This window comes from Neoarius graeffei, chromosome 20, assembly GCF_027579695.1.
Source record: "Neoarius graeffei isolate fNeoGra1 chromosome 20, fNeoGra1.pri, whole genome shotgun sequence".
In the NCBI taxonomy this organism is placed as follows: Eukaryota; Metazoa; Chordata; class Actinopteri; order Siluriformes; family Ariidae; genus Neoarius; species Neoarius graeffei.
Window position 1 is genome coordinate 6,957,879 of NC_083588.1, and position 25,018 is coordinate 6,982,896.

The window sequence follows — 25,018 nt, forward strand, 5'->3', positions numbered from 1 at the left end:
GTGGCGAAAAATCACAGAAATTGGGTAACATGTCAGAAGCCCAATGAGTGATTAGCGTGTGAAGTATGAGCAGTTTTGAGCAATTAGAAGATTTGTTATGAATTTTTTAGCATGTAAAATTTTGAAGTGAAAATTGATTGACGTATAACTTCTGAACGTTTTATCCTACGTGAAACGTATTTAGTAACTTTTGTCAGCCATGTCTGTAGATGATGTGTATCAATTTTGGTGACATTCCCATGAACGGTCTAGGAGGAGTTGCGCCGTGTTCGTGGCCATGCATTTCGCACAAAAGTAAAATTACCTCACTTCCTGTTGGGCGTGGCTATGCATTCATAGAACTTTTTTTGTTCGTGGCAGTAAGATACATATGTGAACCAAATTTCGTTCCTCTACGACAAACTATATGGCAACCAGGAGCCTTCGAAAAAAGGCAAAATTTTCAAGGCGTTAGGGGGCGCTATAGAGGCCCAGAGCCCCGCCCAGATCTGGGGTTTTGGATCTGAGTAGCGTAGGGGATGCCGATAAAATGATCCAAAATATGCGCGTTTTCGTCCACAGGAAGTGCCCCAAAAAAGGCCGAACAGCGACCGCGACTAAGGAATAATAATAATAAGAGGAATAATAATAATAATAATTAAAGCCGCAAGCGGCCTTGACGGGCCCTCGCGCCAGCGGCCAGTGGGGGCGGGGGCATGCGTCCCCGCGAAATACCGTAAAGAGTCTGCTTGCCAAGTTTGACCAATCAGAAGCTGCAACATCGTTTGTGCCATAACCAGCACCCCCAGGGGTGAAAGTGCACAAAATTTGGCGGATATGTCAGGAGAGCTATGAAGAGTTTGTGTATGAAGTTTGATGACAATTGAGTAAATAGAAGATGAGAGATAGATTTTTGAAGAATAAATGTTTTGGTTTTTCCCATGTCAGAAGGTGGCGCTATGCTGTACATGAGCGATTATGAGTTGGAGAAATAAGTGTCTACAACAGCAACGCACTATCACAAGGTAGTGGTGTGAAGGAAAAGCATTATGGAATTATTTACCAAAAACCCGTTTTGGAGAAATTGAGACGGCCAAAAACAGCGCCCCCCATGGACGAAAATTCCCAAAATGTGGTATACATGACATGGGCGGTAGTAAGAGGGTGGCCGTGAAGTTTGACCAAATTTGAGGAAAGATTGGATTGTTTGCCCAAAAATAGCGCCCCCAGTGGCGAAATATCACAGAAAATGGGGAACATGTCAGAAGCCCAATGAGGGATTTGCGTGTGAAGTATGAGCAGTTTTGAGCAATTAGAAGATTTGTTATGAATTTTTAAGCATGTAAAATTTTGCATTAAAAATTGATTGACGTATAACTTCTGAGCGGTTTAAGCTACGTGAAACTTATTTAGTAACTTTTGTCAGCCATGTCTGTAGATGATGTGTATCAACTTTGGTGACATTCCTATGAACAGTCTAGGAGGAGTTGCGCCGTCTTCGTGGCCATGCATTTCGCACAAAAGTGAAATTACCTCACTTCCTGTTGGGCGTGGCTAATGCATTGGCATTACATTTTTGTCCGGCTTAGTGAGATACATATGCGTACCAAATGGCACGCCACTCCTACAAACTACATGGCAACCAGGCACCTTAAAGCGGGAGGCCAAAATCACAACGAGTTAGGGGGCGCTATAGAGGCCCTGAGGCCCGGCTGGATCTGGGCTTTTGGTTCTCAGTAGCGGTGGCAGTCTAAGAAAAAGGAGCCAAATTTCGTGCGTTGTCGACCATGGCAAGCGCCCCAATAAGGGTCTTGAAAAGAGTTTGCTTGCCAAGTTTGACAAATCAGAAGCTGCAATATCATTTCCGCCATAACCAGCACCCCCAGGGGCGAAAGTGCACAAAATTTGGCGGACATGTCAGGTGAGCTATGAAGAGTTTGCGTATGAAGTTTGATGACAATTGAGTAAATAGAAGATGAGATATAGATTTTTGAAGAATAAATTTTTTGGTTTTTCCCATGTCAGAAGGTGGCGCTATGCTGTACATGAGCGATTATGAGTTGGAAAAATAAGTGTCCACAACAGGAACGCACTATCACAAGGTAGTGGTGTGAAGGAAAAGCATTATGGAATTATTTACCAAAAACCCGTTTTGGAGCAATTGCGTCGGCCAAAAACAGCGCCCCCCATGGACGAAAATTCCCAAAATGCGGTATACATGACATGGGAGGTAGTAAGAGGGTGGCCGTGAAGTTTGACCAAATTTGAGGAAAGATTGGATTTTTTGCCCAAAAATAGCGCCCCCAGTGGCGAAATATCACAGAAATTGGGTAACATGTCAGAAGCCCAATGCGTGATTTGCGTGTGAAGTATGAGCAGTTTTGAGCAATTAGAAGATTTGTTATGAATTTTTTAGCATGTAAAATTTTGAAGTGAAAATTGATCGACGTATAACTTCTGAACGTTTTATCCTACGTGAAACGTATTTAGTAACTTTTGTCAGCCATGTCTGTAGATGATGTGTATCAATTTTGGGGACATTCCCATGAACGGTCTAGGAGGAGTTGCGCCGTCTTCGTGGCCATGCATTTCGCACAAAAGTAAAATTACCTCACTTCCTGTTGGGCGTGGCTATGCATTCATAGAACGTTTTTTGTTCGTCTCAGTAAGATACATATGTGAACCAAATTTCGTTCCTCTACGACAAACTATATGGCAACCAGGAGCCTTCGAAAAAAGGCAAAATTTTCAAGGCGTTAGGGGGCGCTATAGAGGCCCAGAGCCCCGCCCAGATCTGGGGTTTTGGATCTGAGTAGCGTAGGGGATGCCGATAAAATGATCCAAAATATGCGCGTTTTCGTCCACAGGAAGTGCCCCAAAAAAGGCCGAACAGCGACCGCGACTAAGGAATAATAATAATAATAATAATTAAAGCCGCAAGCGGCCTTGACGGGCCCTCGCGCCAGCGGCCAGGGGGGGCGGGGGCATGCGTCTCCGCGAAATACCGTAAAGAGTCTGCTTGCCAAGTTTGACCAATCAGAAGCTGCAATATCATTTGTGCCATAACCAGCACCCCCAGGGGTGAAAGTGCACAAAATTTGGCGGATATGTCAGGAGAGCTATGAAGAGTTTGCGTATGAAGTTTGATGACAATTGAGTAAATAGAAGATGAGAGATAGATTTTTGAAGAATAAATTTTTTGGTTTTTCCCATGTCAGAAGGTGGCGCTATGCTGTACATGAGCGATTATGAGTTGGAGAAATAAGTGTCTACAACAGCAACGCACTATCACAAGGTAGTGGTGTGAAGGAAAAGCATTATGGAATTATTTACCAAAAACCCGTTTTGGAGCAATTGCGTCGGCCAAAAACAGCGCCCCCCATGGACGAAAATTCCCAAAATGCGGTATACATGACATGGGAGGTAGTAAGAGGGTGGCCGTGAAGTTTGACCAAATTTGAGGAAAGATTGGATTTTTTGCCCAAAAATAGCGCCCCCAGTGGCGAAATATCACAGAAATTGGGTAACATGTCAGAAGCCCAATGAGTGATTTGCGTGTGAAGTATGAGCAGTTTTGAGCAATTAGAAGATTTGTTATGAATTTTTTAGCATGTAAAATTTTGAAGTGAAAATTGATCGACGTATAACTTCTGAACGTTTTATCCTACGTGAAACGTATTTAGTAACTTTTGTCAGCCATGTGTGTAGATGATGTGTATCAATTTTGGGGACATTCCCATGAACGGTCTAGGAGGAGTTGCGCCGTCTTCGTGGCCATGCATTTCGCACAAAAGTAAAATTACCTCACTTCCTGTTGGGCGTGGCTATGCATTCATAGAACGTTTTTTGTTCGTCTCAGTAAGATACATATGTGAACCAAATTTCGTTCCTCTACGACAACCTATATGGCAACCAGGAGCCTTCGAAAAAAGGCAAAATTTTCAAGGCGTTAGGGGGCGCTATAGAGGCCCAGAGCCCCGCCCAGATCTGGGGTTTTGGATCTGAGTAGCGTAGGGGATGCCGATAAAATGATCCAAAATATGCGCGTTTTCGTCCACAGGAAGTGCCCCAAAAAAGGCCGAACAGCGACCGCGACTAAGGTATAATAATAATAATAATAATAATAATAATAATAATAAAAAACCGAACAAGATCAATAGGGCCTTCGCCCTATAGGGCTCGGGCCCTAATAAAAAACCGAACAAGATCAATAGGGCCTTCGCCCTATAGGGCTCGGGCCCTAATAATAATAATAATAATAATAATTAAAGCCGCAAGCGGCCTTGACGGGCCCTCGCCGGGCAGCGACCAAGGGGGCGGGGGCACTCGTACCTCCTGCAAAATACGTTTTGCGGCCTATTAGGCAACCTGGAAGATTTTTGAAGAATAAATTTTTTGGTTTTTCCCATGTCAGAAGGTGGCGCTATGCTGTACATGAGCGATTATGAGTTGGAGAAATAAGTGTCTACAACAGCAACGCACTATCACAAGGTAGTGGTGTGAAGGAAAAGCATTATGGAATTATTTACCAAAAACCCGTTTTGGAGCAATTGCGTCGGCCAAAAACAGCGCCCCCCATGGACGAAAATTCCCAAAATGTGGTATACATGACATGGGCGGTAGTAAGAGGGTGGCCGTGAAGTTTGACCAAATTTGAGGAAAGATTGGATTGTTTGCCCAAAAATAGCGCCCCCAGTGGCGAAATATCACAGAAAATGGGGAACATGTCAGAAGCCCAATGAGGGATTTGCGTGTGAAGTATGAGCAGTTTTGAGCAATTAGAAGATTTGTTATGAATTTTTAAGCATGTAAAATTTTGCATTAAAAATTGATTGACGTATAACTTCTGAGCGGTTCAAGCTACGTGAAACTTATTTAGTAACTTTTGTCAGCCATGTCTGTAGATGATGTGTATCAATTTTGGTGACATTCCTATGAACAGTCTAGGAGGAGTTGCGCCGTCTTCGTGGCCATGCATTTCGCACAAAAGTGAAATTACCTCACTTCCTGTTGGGCGTGGCTAATGCATTGGCATTACATTTTTGTCCGGCTTAGTGAGATACATATGCGTACCAAATGGCACGCCACTCCTACAAACTACATGGCAACCAGGCACCTTAAAGCGGGAGGCCAAAATCACAACGAGTTAGGGGGCGCTATAGAGGCCCTGAGGCCCGGCTGGATCTGGGCTTTTGGTTCTCAGTAGCGGTGGCAGTCTAAGAAAAAGGAGCCAAATTTCGTGCGTTGTCGACCATGGCAAGCGCCCCAATAAGGGTCTTGAAAAGAGTTTGCTTGCCAAGTTTGACAAATCAGAAGCTGCAATATCATGTCCGCCATAACCAGCACCCCCAGGGGCGAAAGTGCACAAAATTTGGCGGACATGTCAGGTGAGCTATGAAGAGTTTGCGTATGAAGTTTGATGACAATTGAGTAAATAGAAGATGAGATATAGATTTTTGAAGAATAAATTTTTTGGTTTTTCCCATGTCAGAAGGTGGCGCTATGCTGTACATGAGCGATTATGAGTTGGAAAAATAAGTGTCTACAACAGGAACGCACTATCACAAGGTAGTGGTGTGAAGGAAAAGCATTATGGAATTATTTACCAAAAACCCGTTTTGGAGCAATTGCGTCGGCCAAAAACAGCGCCCCCCATGGACGAAAATTCCCAAAATGCGGTATACATGACATGGGACGTAGTAAGAGGGTGGCCGTGAAGTTTGACCAAATTTGAGGAAAGATTGGATTTTTTGCCCAAAAATAGCGCCCCCAGTGGCGAAATATCACAGAAATTGGGTAACATGTCAGAAGCCCAATGAGTGATTTGCGTGTGAAGTATGAGCAGTTTTGAGCAATTAGAAGATTTGTTATGAATTTTTTAGCATGTAAAATTTTGAAGTGAAAATTGATTGACGTATAACTTCTGAACGTTTTATCCTACGTGAAACGTATTTAGTAACTTTTGTCAGCCATGTCTGTAGATGATGTGTATCAATTTTGGTGACATTCCCATGAACGGTCTAGGAGGAGTTGCGCCGTCTTCGTGGCCATGCATTTCGCACAAAAGTAAAATTACCTCACTTCCTGTTGGGCGTGGCTATGCATTCATAGAACTTTTTTTGTTCGTCTCAGTAAGATACATATGTGAACCAAATTTCGTTCCTCTACGACAAACTATATGGCAACCAGGAGCCTTCGAAAAAAGGCAAAATTTTCAAGGCGTTAGGGGGCGCTATAGAGGCCCAGAGCCCCGCCCAGATCTGGGGTTTTGGATCTGAGTAGCGTAGGGGATGCCGATAAAATGATCCAAAATATGCGCGTTTTCGTCCACAGGAAGTGCCCCAAAAAAGGCCGAACAGCGACCGCGACTAAGGAATAATAATAATAATTAAAGCCGCAAGCGGCCTTGACGGGCCCTCGCGCCAGCGGCCAGTGGGGGCGGGGGCATGCGTCCCCGCGAAATACCGTAAAGAGTCTGCTTGCCAAGTTTGACCAATCAGAAGCTGCAATATCATTTGTGCCATAACCAGCACCCCCAGGGGTGAAAGTGCACAAAATTTGGCGGATATGTCAGGAGAGCTATGAAGAGTTTGCGTATGAAGTTTGATGACAATTGAGTAAATAGAAGATGAGAGATAGATTTTTGAAGAATAAATTTTTTGGTTTTTCCCATGTCAGAAGGTGGCGCTATGCTGTACATGAGCGATTATGAGTAGGAGAAATAAGTGTCTACAACAGCAACGCACTATCACAAGGTAGTGGTGTGAAGGAAAAGCATTATGGAATTATTTACCAAAAACCCGTTTTGGAGAAATTGCGTCGGCCAAAAACAGCGCCCCCCATGGACGAAAATTCCCAAAATGTGGTATACATGACATGGGCGGTAGTAAGAGGGTGGCCGTGAAGTTTGACCAAATTTGAGGAAAGATTGGATTGTTTGCCCAAAAATAGCGCCCCCAGTGGCGAAATATCACAGAAAATGGGGAACATGTCAGAAGCCCAATGAGGGATTTGCGTGTGAAGTATGAGCAGTTTTGAGCAATTAGAAGATTTGTTATGAATTTTTAAGCATGTAAAATTTTGCATTAAAAATTGATTGACGTATAACTTCTGAGCGGTTCAAGCTACGTGAAACTTATTTAGTAACTTTTGTCAGCCATGTCAGTAGATGATGTGTATCAATTTTGGTGACATTCCTATGAACAGTCTAGGAGGAGTTGCGCCGTCTTCGTGGCCATGCATTTCGCACAAAAGTGAAATTACCTCACTTCCTGTTGGGCGTGGCTAATGCATTGGCATTACATTTTTGTCCGGCTTAGTGAGAAACATATGCGTACCAAATGGCACGCCAGTCCTACAAACTACATGGCAACCAGGCACCTTAAAGCGGGAGGCCAGAATCACAACGAGTTAGGGGGCGCTATAGAGGCCCTGAGGCCCGGCTGGATCTGGGCTTTTGGTTCTCAGTAGCGGTGGCAGTCTAAGAAAAAGGAGCCAAATTTCGTGCGTTGTCGACCATGGCAAGCGCCCCAATAAGGGTCTTGAAAAGAGTTTGCTTGCCAAGTTTGACAAATCAGAAGCTGCAATATCATTTCCGCCATAACCAGCACCCCCAGGGGCGAAAGTGCACAAAATTTGGCGGACATGTCAGGTGAGCTATGAAGAGTTTGCGTATGAAGTTTGATGACAATTGAGTAAATAGAAGATGAGATATAGATTTTTGAAGAATAAATTTTTTGGTTTTTCCCATGTCAGAAGGTGGCGCTATGCTGTACATGAGCGATTATGAGTTGGAAAAATAAGTGTCCACAACAGGAACGCACTATCACAAGGTAGTGGTGTGAAGGAAAAGCATTATGGAATTATTTACCAAAAACCCGTTTTGGAGCAATTGCGTCGGCCAAAAACAGCGCCCCCCATGGACGAAAATTCCCAAAATGCGGTATACATGACATGGGAGGTAGTAAGAGGGTGGCCGTGAAGTTTGACCAAATTTGAGGAAAGATTGGATTTTTTGCCCAAAAATAGCGCCCCCAGTGGCGAAATATCACAGAAATTGGGTAACATGTCAGAAGCCCAATGAGTGATTTGCGTGTGAAGAATGAGCAGTTTTGAGCAATTAGAAGATTTGTTATGAATTTTTTAGCATGTAAAATTTTGAAGTGAAAATTGATTGACGTATAACTTCTGAACGTTTTATCCTACGTGAAACGTATTTAGTAACTTTTGTCAGCCATGTCTGTAGATGATGTGTATCAATTTTGGTGACATTCCCATGAACGGTCTAGGAGGAGTTGCGCCGTCTTCGTGGCCATGCATTTCGCACAAAAGTAAAATTACCTCACTTCCTGTTGGGCGTGGCTATGCATTCATAGAACGTTTTTTGTTCGTCTCAGTAAGATACATATGTGAACCAAATTTCGTTCCTCTACAACAAACTATATGGCAACCAGGAGCCTTCGAAAAAAGGCAAAATTTTCAAGGCGTTAGGGGGCGCTATAGAGGCCCAGAGCCCCGCCCAGATCTGGGGTTTTGGATCTGAGTAGCGTAGGGGATGCCGATAAAATGATCCAAAATATGCGCGTTTTCGTCCACAGGAAGTGCCCCAAAAAAGGCCGAACAGCGACCGCGACTAAGGAATAATAATAAGAATAATAATAATAATTAAAGCCGCAAGCGGCCTTGACGGGCCCTCGCGCCAGCGGCCAGTGGGGGCGGGGGCATGCGTCCCCGCGAAATACCGTAAAGAGTCTGCTTGCCAAGTTTGACCAATCAGAAGCTGCAATATCATTTGTGCCATAACCAGCACCCCCAGGGGTGAAAGTGCACAAAATTTGGCGGATATGTCAGGAGAGCTATGAAGAGTTTGCGTATGAAGTTTGATGACAATTGAGTAAATAGAAGATGAGAGATAGATTTTTGAAGAATAAATTTTTTGGTTTTTCCCATGTCAGAAGGTGGCGCTATGCTGTACATGAGCGATTATGAGTTGGAGAAATAAGTGTCTACAACAGCAACGCACTATCACAAGGTAGTGGTGTGAAGGAAAAGCATTATGGAATTATTTACCAAAAACCCGTTTTGGAGAAATTGCGTCGGCCAAAAACAGCGCCCCCCAAGGACGAAAATTCCCAAAATGTGGTATACCTGACATGGGCGGTAGTAAGAGGGTGGCCGTGAAGTTTGACCAAATTTGAGGAAAGATTGGATTGTTTGCCCAAAAATAGCGCCCCCAGTGGCGAAATATCACAGAAAATGGGGAACATGTCAGAAGCCCAATGAGGGATTTGCGTGTGAAGTATGAGCAGTTTTGAGCAATTAGAAGATTTGTTATGAATTTTTAAGCATGTAAAATTTTGCATTAAAAATTGATTGACGTATAACTTCTGAGCGGTTCAAGCTACGTGAAACTTATTTAGTAACTTTTGTCAGCCATGTCTGTAGATGATGTGTATCAATTTTGGTGACATTCCTATGAACAGTCTAGGAGGAGTTGCGCCGTCTTCGTGGCCATGCATTTCGCACAAAAGTGAAATTACCTCACTTCCTGTTGGGCGTGGCTAATGCATTGGCATTACATTTTTGTCCGGCTTAGTGAGATACATATGCGTACCAAATGGCACGCCACTCCTACAAACTACATGGCAACCAGGCACCTTAAAGCGGGAGGCCAAAATCACAACGAGTTAGGGGGCGCTATAGAGGCCCTGAGGCCCGGCTGGATCTGGGCTTTTGGTTCTCAGTAGCGGTGGCAGTCTAAGAAAAAGGAGCCAAATTTCGTGCGTTGTCGACCATGGCAAGCGCCCCAATAAGGGTCTTGAAAAGAGTTTGCTTGCCAAGTTTGACAAATCAGAAGCTGCAATATCATTTCCGCCATAACCAGCACCCCCAGGGGCGAAAGTGCACAAAATTTGGCGGACATGTCAGGTGAGCTATGAGGAGTTTGCGTATGAAGTTTGATGACAATTGAGTAAATAGAAGATGAGATATAGATTTTTGAAGAATAAATTTTTTGGTTTTTCCCATGTCAGAAGGTGGCGCTATGCTGTACATGAGCGATTATGAGTTGGAAAAATAAGTGTCCACAACAGGAACGCACTATCACAAGGTAGTGGTGTGAAGGAAAAGCATTATGGAATTATTTACCAAAAACCCGTTTTGGAGCAATTGCGTCGGCCAAAAACAGCGCCCCCCATGGACGAAAATTCCCAAAATGCGGTATACATGACATGGGAGGTAGTAAGAGGGTGGCCGTGAAGTTTGACCAAATTTGAGGAAAGATTGGATTTTTTGCCCAAAAATAGCGCCCCCAGTGGCGAAATATCACAGAAATTGGGTAACATGTCAGAAGCCCAATGAGTGATTTGCGTGTGAAGTATGAGCAGTTTTGAGCAATTAGAAGATTTGTTATGAATTTTTTAGCATGTAAAATTTTGAAGTGAAAATTGATTGACGTATAACTTCTGAACGTTTTATCCTACGTGAAACGTATTTAGTAACTTTTGTCAGCCATGTCTGTAGATGATGTGTATCAATTTTGGTGACATTCCCATGAACGGTCTAGGAGGAGTTGCGCCGTCTTCGTGGCCATGCATTTCGCACAAAAGTAAAATTACCTCACTTCCTGTTGGGCGTGGCTATGCATTCATAGAACGTTTTTTGTTCGTCTCAGTAAGATACATATGTGAACCAAATTTCGTTCCTCTACGACAAACTATATGGCAACCAGGAGCCTTCGAAAAAAGGCAAAATTTTCAAGGCGTTAGGGGGCGCTATAGAGGCCCAGAGCCCCGCCCAGATCTGGGGTTTTGGATCTGAGTAGCGTAGGGGATGCCGATAAAATGATCCAAAATATGCGCGTTTTCGTCCACAGGAAGTGCCCCAAAAAAGGCCGAACAGCGACCGCGACTAAGGAATAATAATAATAATAAGAATAATAATAATAAAAAACCGAACAAGATCAATAGGGCCTTCGCCCTATAGGGCTCGGGCCCTAATTAAAGCCGCAAGCGGCCTTGACGGGCCCTCGCGCCAGCGGCCAGGGGGGGCGGGGGCATGCGTCCCCGCGAAATACCGTAAAGAGTCTGCTTGCCAAGTTTGACCAATCAGAAGCTGCAATATCATTTGTGCCATAACCAGCACCCCCAGGGGTGAAAGTGCACAAAATTTGGCGGATATGTCAGGAGAGCTATGAAGAGTTTGCGTATGAAGTTTGATGACAATTGAGTAAATAGAAGATGAGAGATAGATTTTTGAAGAATAAATTTTTTGGTTTTTCCCATGTCAGAAGGTGGCGCTATGCTGTACATGAGCGATTATGAGTTGGAGAAATAAGTGTCTACAACAGCAACGCACTATCACAAGGTAGTGGTGTGAAGGAAAAGCATTATGGAGTTATTTACCAAAAACCCGTTTTGGAGAAATTGCGTCGGCCAAAAACAGCGCCCCCCATGGACGAAAATTCCCAAAATGTGGTATACATGACATGGGCGGTAGTAAGAGGGTGGCCGTGAAGTTTGACCAAATTTGAGGAAAGATTGGATTGTTTGCCCAAAAATAGCGCCCCCAGTGGCGAAATATCACAGAAAATGGGGAACATGTCAGAAGCCCAATGAGGGATTTGCGTGTGAAGTATGAGCAGTTTTGAGCAATTAGAAGATTTGTTATGAATTTTTAAGCATGTAAAATTTTGCATTAAAAATTGATTGACGTATAACTTCTGAGCGGTTTAAGCTACGTGAAACTTATTTAGTAACTTTTGTCAGCCATGTCTGTAGATGATGTGTATCAATTTTGGTGACATTCCTATGAACAGTCTAGGAGGAGTTGCGCCGTCTTCGTGGCCATGCATTTCGCACAAAAGTGAAATTACCTCACTTCCTGTTGGGCGTGGCTAATGCATTGGCATTACATTTTTGTCCGGCTTAGTGAGATACATATGCGTACTAAATGGCATGCCACTCCTACAAACTACATGGCAACCAGGCACCTTAAAGCGGGAGGCCAAAATCACAACGAGTTAGGGGGCGCTATAGAGGCCCTGAGGCCCGGCTGGATCTGGGCTTTTGGTTCTCAGTAGCGGTGGCAGTCTAAGAAAAAGGAGCCAAATTTCGTGCGTTGTCGACCATGGCAAGCGCCCCAATAAGGGTCTTGAAAAGAGTTTGCTTGCCAAGTTTGACAAATCAGAAGCTGCAATATCATTTCCGCCATAACCAGCACCCCCAGGGGCGAAAGTGCACAAAATTTGGCGGACATGTCAGGTGAGCTATGAAGAGTTTGCGTATGAAGTTTGATGACAATTGAGTAAATAGAAGATGAGATATAGATTTTTGAAGAATAAATTTTTTGGTTTTTCCCATGTCAGAAGGTGGCGCTATGCTGTACATGAGCGATTATGAGTTGGAAAAATAAGTGTCTACAACAGGAACGCACTATCACAAGGTAGTGGTGTGAAGGAAAAGCATTATGGAATTATTTACCAAAAACCCGTTTTGGAGCAATTGCGTCGGCCAAAAACAGCGCCCCCCATGGACGAAAATTCCCAAAATGCGGTATACATGACATGGGAGGTAGTAAGAGGGTGGCCGTGAAGTTTGACCAAATTTGAGGAAAGATTGGATTTTTTGCCCAAAAATAGCGCCCCCAGTGGCGAAATATCACAGAAATTGGGTAACATGTCAGAAGCCCAATGCGTGATTTGCGTGTGAAGTATGAGCAGTTTTGAGCAATTAGAAGATTTGTTATGAATTTTTTAGCATGTAAAATTTTGAAGTGAAAATTGATTGACGTATAACTTCTGAACGTTTTATCCTACGTGAAACGTATTTAGTAACTTTTGTCAGCCATGTCTGTAGATGATGTGTATCAATTTTGGTGACATTCCCATGAACGGTCTAGGAGGAGTTGCGCCGTCTTCGTGGCCATGCATTTCGCACAAAAGTAAAATTACCTCACTTCCTGTTGGGCGTGGCTATGCATTCATAGAACTTTTTTTGTTCGTGTCAGTAAGATACATATGTGAACCAAATTTCGTTCCTCTACGACAAACTATATGGCAACCAGGAGCCTTCGAAAAAAGGCAAAATTTTCAAGGCGTTAGGGGGCGCTATAGAGGCCCAGAGCCCCGCCCAGATCTGGGGTTTTGGATCTGAGTAGCGTAGGGGATGCCGATAAAATGATCCAAAATATGCGCGTTTTCGTCCACAGGAAGTGCCCCAAAAAAGGCCGAACAGCGACCGCGACTAAGGAATAATAATAATAATAAGAATAACAAGCGGCCTTGACGGGCCCTCGCGCCAGCGGCCAGGGGGGGCGGGGGCATGCGTCCCCGCGAAATACCGTGAAGAGTCTGCTTGCCAAGTTTGACCAATCAGAAGCTGCAATATCATTTGTGCCATAACCAGCACCCCCAGGGGTGAAAGTGCACAAAATTTGGCGGATATGTCAGGAGAGCTATGAAGAGTTTGCGTATGAAGTTTGATGACAATTGAGTAAATAGAAGATGAGAGATAGATTTTTGAAGAATAAATTTTTTGGTTTTTCCCATGTCAGAAGGTGGCGCTATGCTGTACATGAGCGATTATGAGTTGGAGAAATAAGTGTCTACAACAGCAATGCACTATCACAAGGTAGTGGTGTGAAGGAAAAGCATTATGGAATTATTTACCAAAAACCCGTTTTGGAGAAATTGCGTCGGCCAAAAACAGCGCCCCCCATGGACGAAAATTCCCAAAATGTGGTGTACATGACATGGGCGGTAGTAAGTGGGTGGCCGTGAAGTTTGACCAAATTTGAGGAAAGATTGGATTGTTTGCCCAAAAATAGCGCACCCAGTGGCGAAATATCACAGAAAATGGGGAACATGTCAGAAGCCCAATGAGGGATTTGCGTGTGAAGTATGAGCAGTTTTGAGCAATTAGAAGATTAGTTATGAATTTTTAAGCATGTAAAATTTTGCATTAAAAATTGATTGACGTATAACTTCTGAGCGGTTTAAGCTACGTGAAACTTATTTAGTAACTTTTGTCAGCCATGTCTGTAGATGATGTGTATCAATTTTGGTGACATTCCTATGAACAGTCTAGGAGGAGTTGCGCCGTCTTCGTGGCCATGCATTTCGCACAAAAGTGAAATTACCTCACTTCCTGTTGGGCGTGGCTAATGCATTGGCATTACATTTTTGTCCGGCTTAGTGAGATACATATGCGTACCAAATGGCACGCCACTCCTACAAACTACAAGGCAACCAGGCACCTTAAAGCGGGAGGCCAAAATCACAACGAGTTAGGGGGCGCTATAGAGGCCCTGAGGCCTGGCTGGATCTGGGCTTTTGGTTCTCAGTAGCGGTGGCAGTCTAAGAAAAAGGAGCCAAATTTCGTGCGTTGTCGACCATGGCAAGCGCCCCAATAAGGGTCTTGAAAAGAGTTTGCTTGCCAAGTTTGACAAATCAGAAGCTGCAATATCATTTCCGCCATAACCAGCACCCCCAGGGGCGAAAGTGCACAAAATTTGGCGGACATGTCAGGTGAGCTATGAAGAGTTTGCGTATGAAGTTTGATGACAATTGAGTAAATAGAAGATGAGATATAGATTTTTGAAGAATAAATTTTTTGGTTTTTCCCATGTCAGAAGGTGGCGCTATGCTGTACATGAGCGATTATGAGTTGGAAAAATAAGTGTCTACAACAGGAACGCACTATCACAAGGTAGTGGTGTGAAGGAAAAGCATTATGGAATTATTTACCAAAAACCCGTTTTGGAGCAATTGCGTCGGCCAAAAACAGCGCCCCCCATGGACGAAAATTCCCAAAATGCGGTATACATGACCTGGGAGGTAGAAAGAGGGTGGCCGTGAAGTTTGACCAAATTTGAGGAAAGATTGGAATTTTTGCCCAAAAATAGCGCCCCCAGTGGCGAAATATCACAGAAATTGGGTAACATGTCAGAAGCCCAATGAGTGATTTGCGTGTGAAGTATGAGCAGTTTTGAGCAATTAGAAGATTTGTTATGAATTTTTTAGCATGTAAAATTTTGAAGTGAAAATTGATTGACGTATAACCTCTGAACGTTTTATCCTACGTGAAACGTATTTAGTAACTTTTGTCAGCCATGTCTGTAGATGATGTGTATCAATTTTGGTGACATTCCCATGAACGGTCTAGGAGGAGTTGCGCCGTCTTCGTGGCCATGCATTTCGCACAAAAGTAAAATTACCTCACTTCCTGTTGGGCGTGGCTATGCATTCATAGAACATTTTTTGTTCGTCTCAGTAAGATACATATGTGAACCAAATTTCGTTCCTCTACGACAAACTATATGGCAACCAGGAGCCTTCGAAAAAAGGCAAAATTTTCAAGGCGTTAGGGGGCGCTATAGAGGCCCAGAGCCCCGCCCAGATCCGGGGTTTTGGATCTGAGTAGCGTAGGGGATGCCGATAAAATGATCCAAAATATGCGCGTTTTCGTCCACAGGAAGTGCCCCAAAAAAGGCCGAACAGCGACCGCGACTAAGGAATAATAATAATAATAAAAAACCGAACAAGATCAATAGGGCCTTCGCCCTATAGGGCTCGGGCCCTAATAATAATAAAAAACCGAACAAGATCAATAGGGCCTTCGCCCTATAGGGCTCGGGCCCTAATAATAAAAAACCGAACAAGATCAATAGGGCCTTCGCCCTATAGGGCTCGGGCCCTAAATATATACTACATACCATATCCATATACATACATACACACATATATATATACATACATACATACACACATGCATACATATATATACACGGAGTGCAGAATTATTAGGCAAGTTGTATTTTTGAGGATTAGTTTTATTATTGAACAACAACTATGTTCTCAATCAAACAAAAAGACTCATAAATATCAAAGCTGAATATGTATGGAAGTTAGAGTGGGGTGTTTTTAGTTTTGGCCATTTTAGGAGAATATGTATGTGTTCAGGTAACTTTCACTGTGCAGAATTATTAGGCAACTTAATAAAAACCAAATATGTAGCCATTTCACTTATTTATTTTCACCAGGTACACTGATATGACAACTCCAGATTTGCAAATAAACATATCTGACATTCAAACACAAAACAAAAACAAATCAGTGACCAATATAGCCACCCTTCTTCATGAGGACGCTCAAAAGCCTTCCATCCATAGATTCTGTCAATTTCTTTATCTGTTCACGACCAACATTGTGTGCAGCAGCAACCACGGCCTCCCAGACGCTGTTCAGAGAGGTGTACTGTTTTCCCCTCTTTCTAGACCTCACGTTTTATAATGGACCACAGGTTCTCGATGGGGTTTAGGTCAGGTGAACAAGGGGGCCATGTCATTATTTTTTTCACCTTTCAGACCTTTACTGGCTAGCCACGCAGTGGAGTATTTGGACGCATGAGATGGAGCATTATCCTGCATGAAAATCATGTTCTTCTTGAAAGATGCTGACTTTTTCCTATACCACTGCTTGAAGAAGGTTTCTTCCAGGAACTGGCAGTAGGTCTGGGAGTTGAGTTTGAGTCCACCCTCAACTCGAAAAGGTCCAACAAGCTCGTCTTTGATGATACCAGCCCATAGCAGTACTCCACCTCCACCTTGCTGGCGTCTGAGTCGGAGTGGAGCTCTGTGCCCATTACTGATCCAGCCACAGGCCCATTCATCTGGCCCATCAAGAGTCACTCTCATCTCATCAGACCACAGCACCTTAGAAAAATCAGTCTTAAGATATTTCTTGGCCCAGTCTTGACGTTTTATCTTGTGTGCCTTACTCAGTGGTGGTCATTTTTCAGCCTTCCTTACCTTGGCCATGTCCCTCAGTATTGCACACCTTGTACTCTTTGACACTCCAGGAATGTTGCAACTCTGGAATATGGCAGAACTGGATGCTAATGGCTGCTTGTTAGCTTCACGCTTGATTTTCCGCAGATCATGTGCAGTTATTTTGCGCCTTTTTTCCCCCACACGCTTCTTTCGACCCTGTTGACTATTTGCAATGAAACGCTTGATTGTTCGGTGATCATGTTTCAACATCTTCACAATTTCAAGAGTGCTGCATCCGTCTGCAAGACATCTCACAATTTTAAACTTTTCAAAGTCTGTCAGATCTCTCTTCTGACCCATTTTGCCAGAGGAAAAGAGGTTGCCTAATAATTATGCACACCTGATATAGCATGTTGATGTCATTAGACCACACCCCCTCTCATTACACAGATGCACAGCACCTGATATACTTAATTGGTAGTAGGCTTTCAAGCCTAAACAGCTTGGAGTGGGACAACATGCATTAAAAGGATGTTGTGGTCAAAATACTCACTTGCCTAATAATTCTGCACTCAGTATATATATATATATATATATATATATATATATATATACACACACACACACACACACATATATATATATATATATATATATATATATATATATATATATATATATATATATATACACACACACACATATATACACATATACATACATACACATACATACATAAACACACACACATACATATATATATATATATATATATATATATATATATATATATATGTATGTGTGTGTGTTTATGTATGTATGTGTATGTATGTATATGTGTATATGTGTGTGTGTGTATATATATATATATATATACACATACACACATATACATACAAACACATACACTTCATAAATATCTATATAAATATATAATTACAAAAAAAATATCTACTACATACTTATCCCAGTAAATATGAAGATATCTATCCCCATAAATAATTATATACCATATACTAAGCTAGTTCTAATATAACAATCAACCCTATTCTATTTATCCCTCATCATCCTCCATTAACATACTTCCTCTGTAATATACTTGTTTAAAAATATTTTTTTGTACCTTTTTTTAAACAGATTTATATTTGCACTTTGTTTTGTTTCTGTCTCCAGTCTGTTCCATAAAGTCACCCCACAGCTCGATACGCACATGCTTTTCATATTTGTTCGAACCTTTGGTTTTTTAAAATTTAGGTCTCCCCTTAGATCAGGGGTGTCAAACCTGATCCATAAAGGGCCGTGTGGCTGCAGGTTTTCATTCCAGCCATGCAGCAGCACCCTGATTTGGCTTATTCAATCAACTGACACACCCACCCTTTAATCAAGGGTGGGTGTGGCTGCAAGTATTTGACTGTGTGAAGACAGTTCAGTTGATTGAATGAGCCAAGTCAGGTGTGCTGCTGCATGGCTGGAATGAAAACCTGCAGCCACAAGGCCCTTTATGGATCAGGTTTGACACCCCTGCCTTAGATTATATCCCCCCTCTCTCTCACTAAACATTCCTTGTATATTTTTCGGCAATAGATTATTTCTTGCTTTGTACATTATTTGTGCTGTTCTGAATTTGACCAGATCCATAAATTTCAACATGTGTGATTTTATGAATAGTGGGTTTGTGTGATCTCTGTATCCTGTTTTGTTTATTGTCCTTATTGCTCTTTTCTGTATTGTACATATCGGCTGCAGAGTGGTTTTGTAGGTGTTTCCCCAGACTCGACACAATAAGTCAGATATGGCAAAAATAATGAGTAATATAGAGTATGCAAAGATTTACAATCAAGAATATATTTTGTTTTCCACAGAATTGCCAAGCACTTTGCCAGTTTTGCTCGTACGTATCCTACATAAGGTTTCCAGCAGACTTTAGGATCCAAAATCACACCAAGAAATTTAATTTCCTGTACCATTTCTATCTTAATATTGTCTATTATCAATTCTACATTACAACCTATTTTATGTCTCCCAAACAACATAATCTTTGTTTTGCTTAGATTTAATGATAATTTATTTTTGTCAAACCATAGTTTTAGTTTATTTATTTCAGTTGTGATTATCTCTAAAGTCTGCTGCAAATTCTCACCGGAACAAAAAATATTGGTGTCATCTGCAAACAAAACAAATTTCAGTTCTTGCGAAATTGTACATATGTCATTGATGTATATTATGAATAATTTTGGACCTAATATTGACCCCTGTGGTACCCCGCATTTAATATTCATGAAATCAGATTTATGGTCACCTATCTGCACAAACTGTTGCCTGTTTCTTAGATAGCTCGACAGCCAACTCCACCCAACTCCCCTAACACCACACGTTTCTAGTTTACTTAATAATATATTATGATCAATAGTATCGAATGCTTTTTTTAGGTCCACAAATACTCCAATTGCTATTTTTTTATTGTCTATACATTTTGTGATTTCCTCTATTAGTTCCATTAGTTGGAACAAAACAAATTAGATAAATACAAATTAGAACTCAATGAAATCATCAACAAACGGACCCAGTTTTTAATACACCGACTAAGACAGGAACATTTTCACCATGACAATAAATCTGACAAATACCTGGCAAACCAAATTCAAAGAAACCAAGAAAAATTTACAATCACAACATTACAGGACTCAGCAGGGAAGCTTACTCACTCACCAACTGAAATCAATCAGATTTTCTATCAATTCTACGATAAGCTCTATTCATCAGAAAAAAACCCAGATATTAAAGACATTAATCATTTTCTGGACCACATTCAACTACCAATAACTGACAATGACCAAAAAATCGCATTAGAAACCCCGGTATTCGAAGACGAATTACATGCTGCACTAAAGACAATGTCAAATAACAAGGCCCCCGGTCCAGATGGCTTCCCTGCTGAGTTCTATAAACGTTTCTGGTCAACTTTAGCTCCACTTTTCTCCCGGATGATCCATGAATCAAAACACAACTCCAGACTTCCGCCATCCTCTAATAGTGCTTCCATCTCACTTCTACTCAAACCCAATAAGGACCCAACGTTACCATCAAGTTAAAGGCCAACATCGCTAATCAATGTTGACACTAAAATTATCGCCAAAGCCCTTGCAATCAGATTAGAAAAAGTTATTCCCTCTATAATTCATCTAGATCAAACAGGATTCGTGAAAGGCAGGCTATCTTCGAGTAATACATGCAAGTTATGCCGCTTTTCCACTACAAACGCGGCTGAGCCGTGCCGTGCTGAGTCGAGCTGAGTCGAGCTGAGCGGGGCTGTTGGAGTTGCATTTCGACTACAACCGCGCTGAACCGTGCTGGCTGGAAGTGGGTGGACACATTGGGTGGAGTTAGCGAAAGTGGGTGGACGTCACGTGATGTCGTTAAGCAGCGCAAACAGTGACATCAGTGACAGTGGCGGAACAAGTCAGAGCCGGGCCGGGGGCGGGGCAAATGACCGGGCCCTTTATTAAAGCTTATCATAACATCATTTTAGGCTACAAAATGTCCGCAACTGCGGTGTTTACCAATTTCAACACTACCGGGTGCAACTATGTTATTTAGTACATCAAGTCCTTCAAACGAACATGTAACTCAGAAACAAAAAACAATAGGATACTGTACATGGCTCATAATAAAACATCAATAGCCTATACTGCGCACATTATTTGAAGGGCATACGAATGAGCGCTCAGAGGTTGCAACGGTGACAGGAAGAGTCAGAAATAAAAGGAGGGCGGTGCAAACCTCACTGAATGCACTGTGTTTACCAATTTCAGCACTACGGGGTGCAACTATATTATTTTGTACATTAAGTCCTTCAAACGAACATGTAACTCAAACAAAAAAAACATTCGGCGACATACTGTACATGGCTCATAATAAAACATCAATAGCCTACTGCGCGCATTATTTGAAGGGCATACGACGAGCCTTGCGCTCCGCGAACTCGTCCACGATGCTCTGTATGTCACTGATTCAGTGATCTTTTGAGCGGTAGTCTCACGACCCGAATAGTAAACAATAAACATGGAGGACATGGAGTCGTTAGTGTTGCTGGTCTTGGTGCTGTGGCTTGTTGTCACCGACAACGCCAACAGATACTGGCAAGAGCGTATAGATGAGGCGAGGCGCATAAGGCTTCAGAAATTCTCGTAAGTCGTAATTATTCTTCTTCCGGGTTTGCGGTGTTTACAGATCCCAGCGCGCTCGCGGGGCGTGTGTGGGCATGTGAGGACACGCCTCCTCACCAATCAGTGCACAGGGGAGTGTCTCCTCACGCCCCCAACCTCACTCGGCACGGCTTGGCTCGCTTCAGCCCCACTCCAAAACGGTGCGAGTTTTAGGGGCTAAGCAGGGCTGAAACGAGCTGAGTCGTGCTGGTTTTTGGTAGTCGAAACGCGAGCCGTGTCGGGCTGAAGTGAGCTGAAGCGAGCTGAAGTGAGCTGAAAAAGGGTAGTGGAAAAGGGCCATTATTTAACGTAATGCACCACTCAATAACACAGGAAAACAATACAGTCATCGTTACATTAGATGCAGAGAAAGCATTTGACAGAGTCAATTGAAAATTCCTGTTTTCCATATTAAAGCGGTTTGGCTTTCGGGACTCATTCGTCAACTGGGTCAAACTGCTATACAATTCACCATCAGCCACCATCACTACAAATGGGTTAGTTTCCCAAAACTTCACTTTGCACAGGGGGACTAGACAAGGATGCCCACTCTCCCCCTTATTATTCACTATTTTCATTGAACCTCTAGCTGCAGTCATACGCCAAAACACGCTAATCACAGGTATTCAGACTAAAAACATGCATCATAAAATAAGCCTCTACGCAGATGATATTCTACTTTTTCTTCAAAACCCAGTAAGTTCATTACAAGAAACAATACAAACAATAAACTCATTTGCTAATATTGCAGAATACTCAATCAACTGGAATAAATCATCAGCTCTTCTTCTAAAACCACAAAGTGGGAATGCAGCAGCCAACACCCTTCCTATCTCACTATGCACCGATCACATCACCTATTTAGGAATAAGAGTTTCCCCCAGGCTGTCTGATCTATTCACTTTAAACTTCCCCCCGTCTAAAAACAATTCAGGATGATTTGCAACGCTGGACAAACCTTCCACTCTCCATCATGGGCCATATATCTGCTATCAAAATAATAATTCTACCCAAAGTTAATTACCTCTTTTCAATGATCCCAATACAACCACCCACATCCTGGTTTAAATCTCTAGATTCAGCAATCACAAAATTCTATTGGAAAAACAAGACATCCAGAATTAAACTAGCAACCCTTCAAAAACCCAAGTCCCTAGGAGGATTAGAAGCACCAAATTTCATTCTATATAGTCTGGCAAATCATCTCCAATATCTGCACAGATGGACCCATCATAACCAATCCGATACTATCTGGCTGGACTTAGAACAGACAATTTGCAATGACCTTCTGATTTCAGATCTGCCATTCCTTACTCCATCAATCAAAAAACACCCCTGTTTCAAAGCCCCTACCATCTGTTCGGGTCTGACAGCCTGGTGGAAATTCCACAACATCACTAACACAAAGCACTCACTCTCAAAGCTCACCCCGATTTGGAATAACCCAGATTTAATTTGCAACAAACGGACACTTAATTTCTGCACCTGGAAAGATAAAGGCATTACACACCTACAGCACTTGTTTACGAACAGCAAATTTTCCACATTTGCGGACTTGGTCCAGAAACTCGGCATCACCAACAAGCACTTTCTACAATACCTACAGATCAAATCAACAATCACATCCACAATGAATACCTCAACACCCAATTTAGAACTCACTACACCCATCTCAAATTTTATTAATATTTCTTCTTCAAAAAAGCTATTATCCAAAATTTATAAGTTATTGATACAAACTGATACCAGTATGAGCTTACCATCTGCCAAATGGGATTCAGATCTCTCCATCTCTACTGATGCCAATTTCTGGACTCAAGTCTGCAAAAATACCTTTCTCATGACCAAAAATACCAACCTACAATTAATCCAATACAAGATTATCCACAGGACTCATCTCACAGGCCACAAATTGTTTTGCATGGGTTTTTCCACAGACATCTGCCCTCACTGTACTCAAAACTGCCCGGACACCTATATTCATGCACTCTGGCACTGTACCCCCATCAAACAATTTTGGGAGATGGTATATATTTTTATAACCCAACCCTGATCTAAACTTTTCCACAACTTTGTCTCTGACCTGTCTGGGGTGCTCTTTGGTTTTCATGTTGCTTGCAGACTGTTGCAGAGTCAGACCCCTTCCAGAACAGGTTGATTAATACAGACATCTTGTGACGGATCACGTGACACTTCGATGGCAACCAGGTGGATCTTAATCAACTAATTATGTGACAAAGGAAGTTAATTGGTTGGACCAGCTCTTTTTTAGGGGTTTCATACACAAGGGGGTGAATACCTATGCACACTACAGATTTCTGTTTTTTCATCTGAATTATTGTGTCACAATGAAACAAAAATTTTCACCTTTAAAGTGGTAGGCATGTTGTGGAAATCAAATGGAGCTACCCCCCCCCCCCCAAAAAAAAAAAAAAAAAATCCATTTTAATTGCAGTTTGTAATGCAACAAAATAGGACAAACATCAAGGGGGATGAAAAATGAATACTTTTGCAAGACACTGTATTGTGGGGCTGGGGTGCCACTGGAGCAGCACAGTCAGAGCAGCAATGTATCTGAGCAGTTTCCAAGGTGCATGGGCCAAACAATGGTTCAGTTGTTTCTGAAAATCCAGAGTGGCAAAAGTTGCAGAAAGCCAATATCACAAGAGTGGCTGTCATTCAAATCCAAACTAGACCTGTGTGAGAGACCATCCCAACCCTCTGTTTTTTAAGCTTCATTTCAAGGCTATGATACATGCAATGCCAGGGGAATGTTGGGGGACAAGACAGAATGCCAGGAAAACATGTTTGGACATGGTGGACTCAAGGCAACATCAAGTTTCAGTTTAGAGGAGCAACAGCAGCAGCAAGCAAGCCTGCCTAAGTGACCAAAGAAGAGGTGAAAGAACTGCAGCAGAGAAGTAAATAGAGATACCAAGAAACAGATTGTCAGGAGTTGAGAAAGCTGTTCAAGGCCTGTCTGGACTGGCTTGGTCGAGCACCACACATACACCAATACAACAGCCCCAAAACACCTCCACCTTCATTATCTCTCCTTGACACGTGACAAGTAGTTGAGTGAAAGATAAAGCAGACAGCTCCAGTCAGGATTATTGACCCAACAAGTGGCACATGGGCCACCCCAGCCATGCCAGTCAAGAAAAGGAAGGATGGGGGCATGTGGTTCTGCACAGATTACTACTTCCTCCACAGAGTCACAAAGCAAGACTCTCACCCACTGTCTCACACCAATGATGCCCACGACTGTGTTGCTGTTTCCAACTGGTTCAGCTCCTTGGACCTGCACACTTGGCACTCCAGAGGTGCTCCAGATGGAAAGAAGAGACAGCGAATGGTGTGTTTTCATTGGTCAATGGTATGAATTCTGACCAAGTGGCCAAGGAGTACTGCATGGTGTGTTCACCATGCACATGGACCATGCATCCATAACCTGGAAGATGCTGTTCAATGAGTGAGAGGGACAGATAGCATGTGAGATCATCATGCTGCAGAATTATTGGTCTGCCATCCACCTTCATTTGAATATTATCCCCTTGTCCTGGCAGCCTGGTGTTCAAGAGCATTCCCATGATTATGAATGGTTGGAATCTAAGCAAGAATGAGAAGAAATGGCACTGAGTGATGGAACTGTTCAAAGTTTCAGTAAAGGAGTTTTAGCAAGGGGAAAATGCAGAGATGGCAAGGCTGCATAGGTGATTGAAAGAGAGGTAGAGGCCAGCTTACCCCCCATAAAGGAGGGTTACGCTGCACTTGCAGTGTGGTTGCTTGGCTGGATGCAAACACCTTCTATATCAGTGCTGGGTGGATACAATCTCAGGCAGTATCATTTGCATCAGCACTGCACGCAGACAGCAATGGCCTTGAGTGATTTAACAGAACAATCCATCACCATCCATCTGGCCATTGATACTAACTGGCATCAGTGCAATTGAGACAAGCATTTTCACTTTGTGCTATGGGAGTCTCTCTTGCCAGTGCAGGAGTCCATGTGTTTCATGCTGGCAGTACTGATGTTCGGGCATTATTCAGGTTCCCACATGTACCGG

General features: G+C 42.7%; 1 protein-coding gene across 1 annotated transcript in view; it reads right to left on the reverse strand.

The window, feature by feature from the left end:
- LOC132868323 (titin-like) overlaps positions 1–25,018 on the reverse strand; it is a 139,323-nt gene that overhangs the window by 44,899 nt on the left and 69,406 nt on the right. The window lies entirely within an intron of this gene.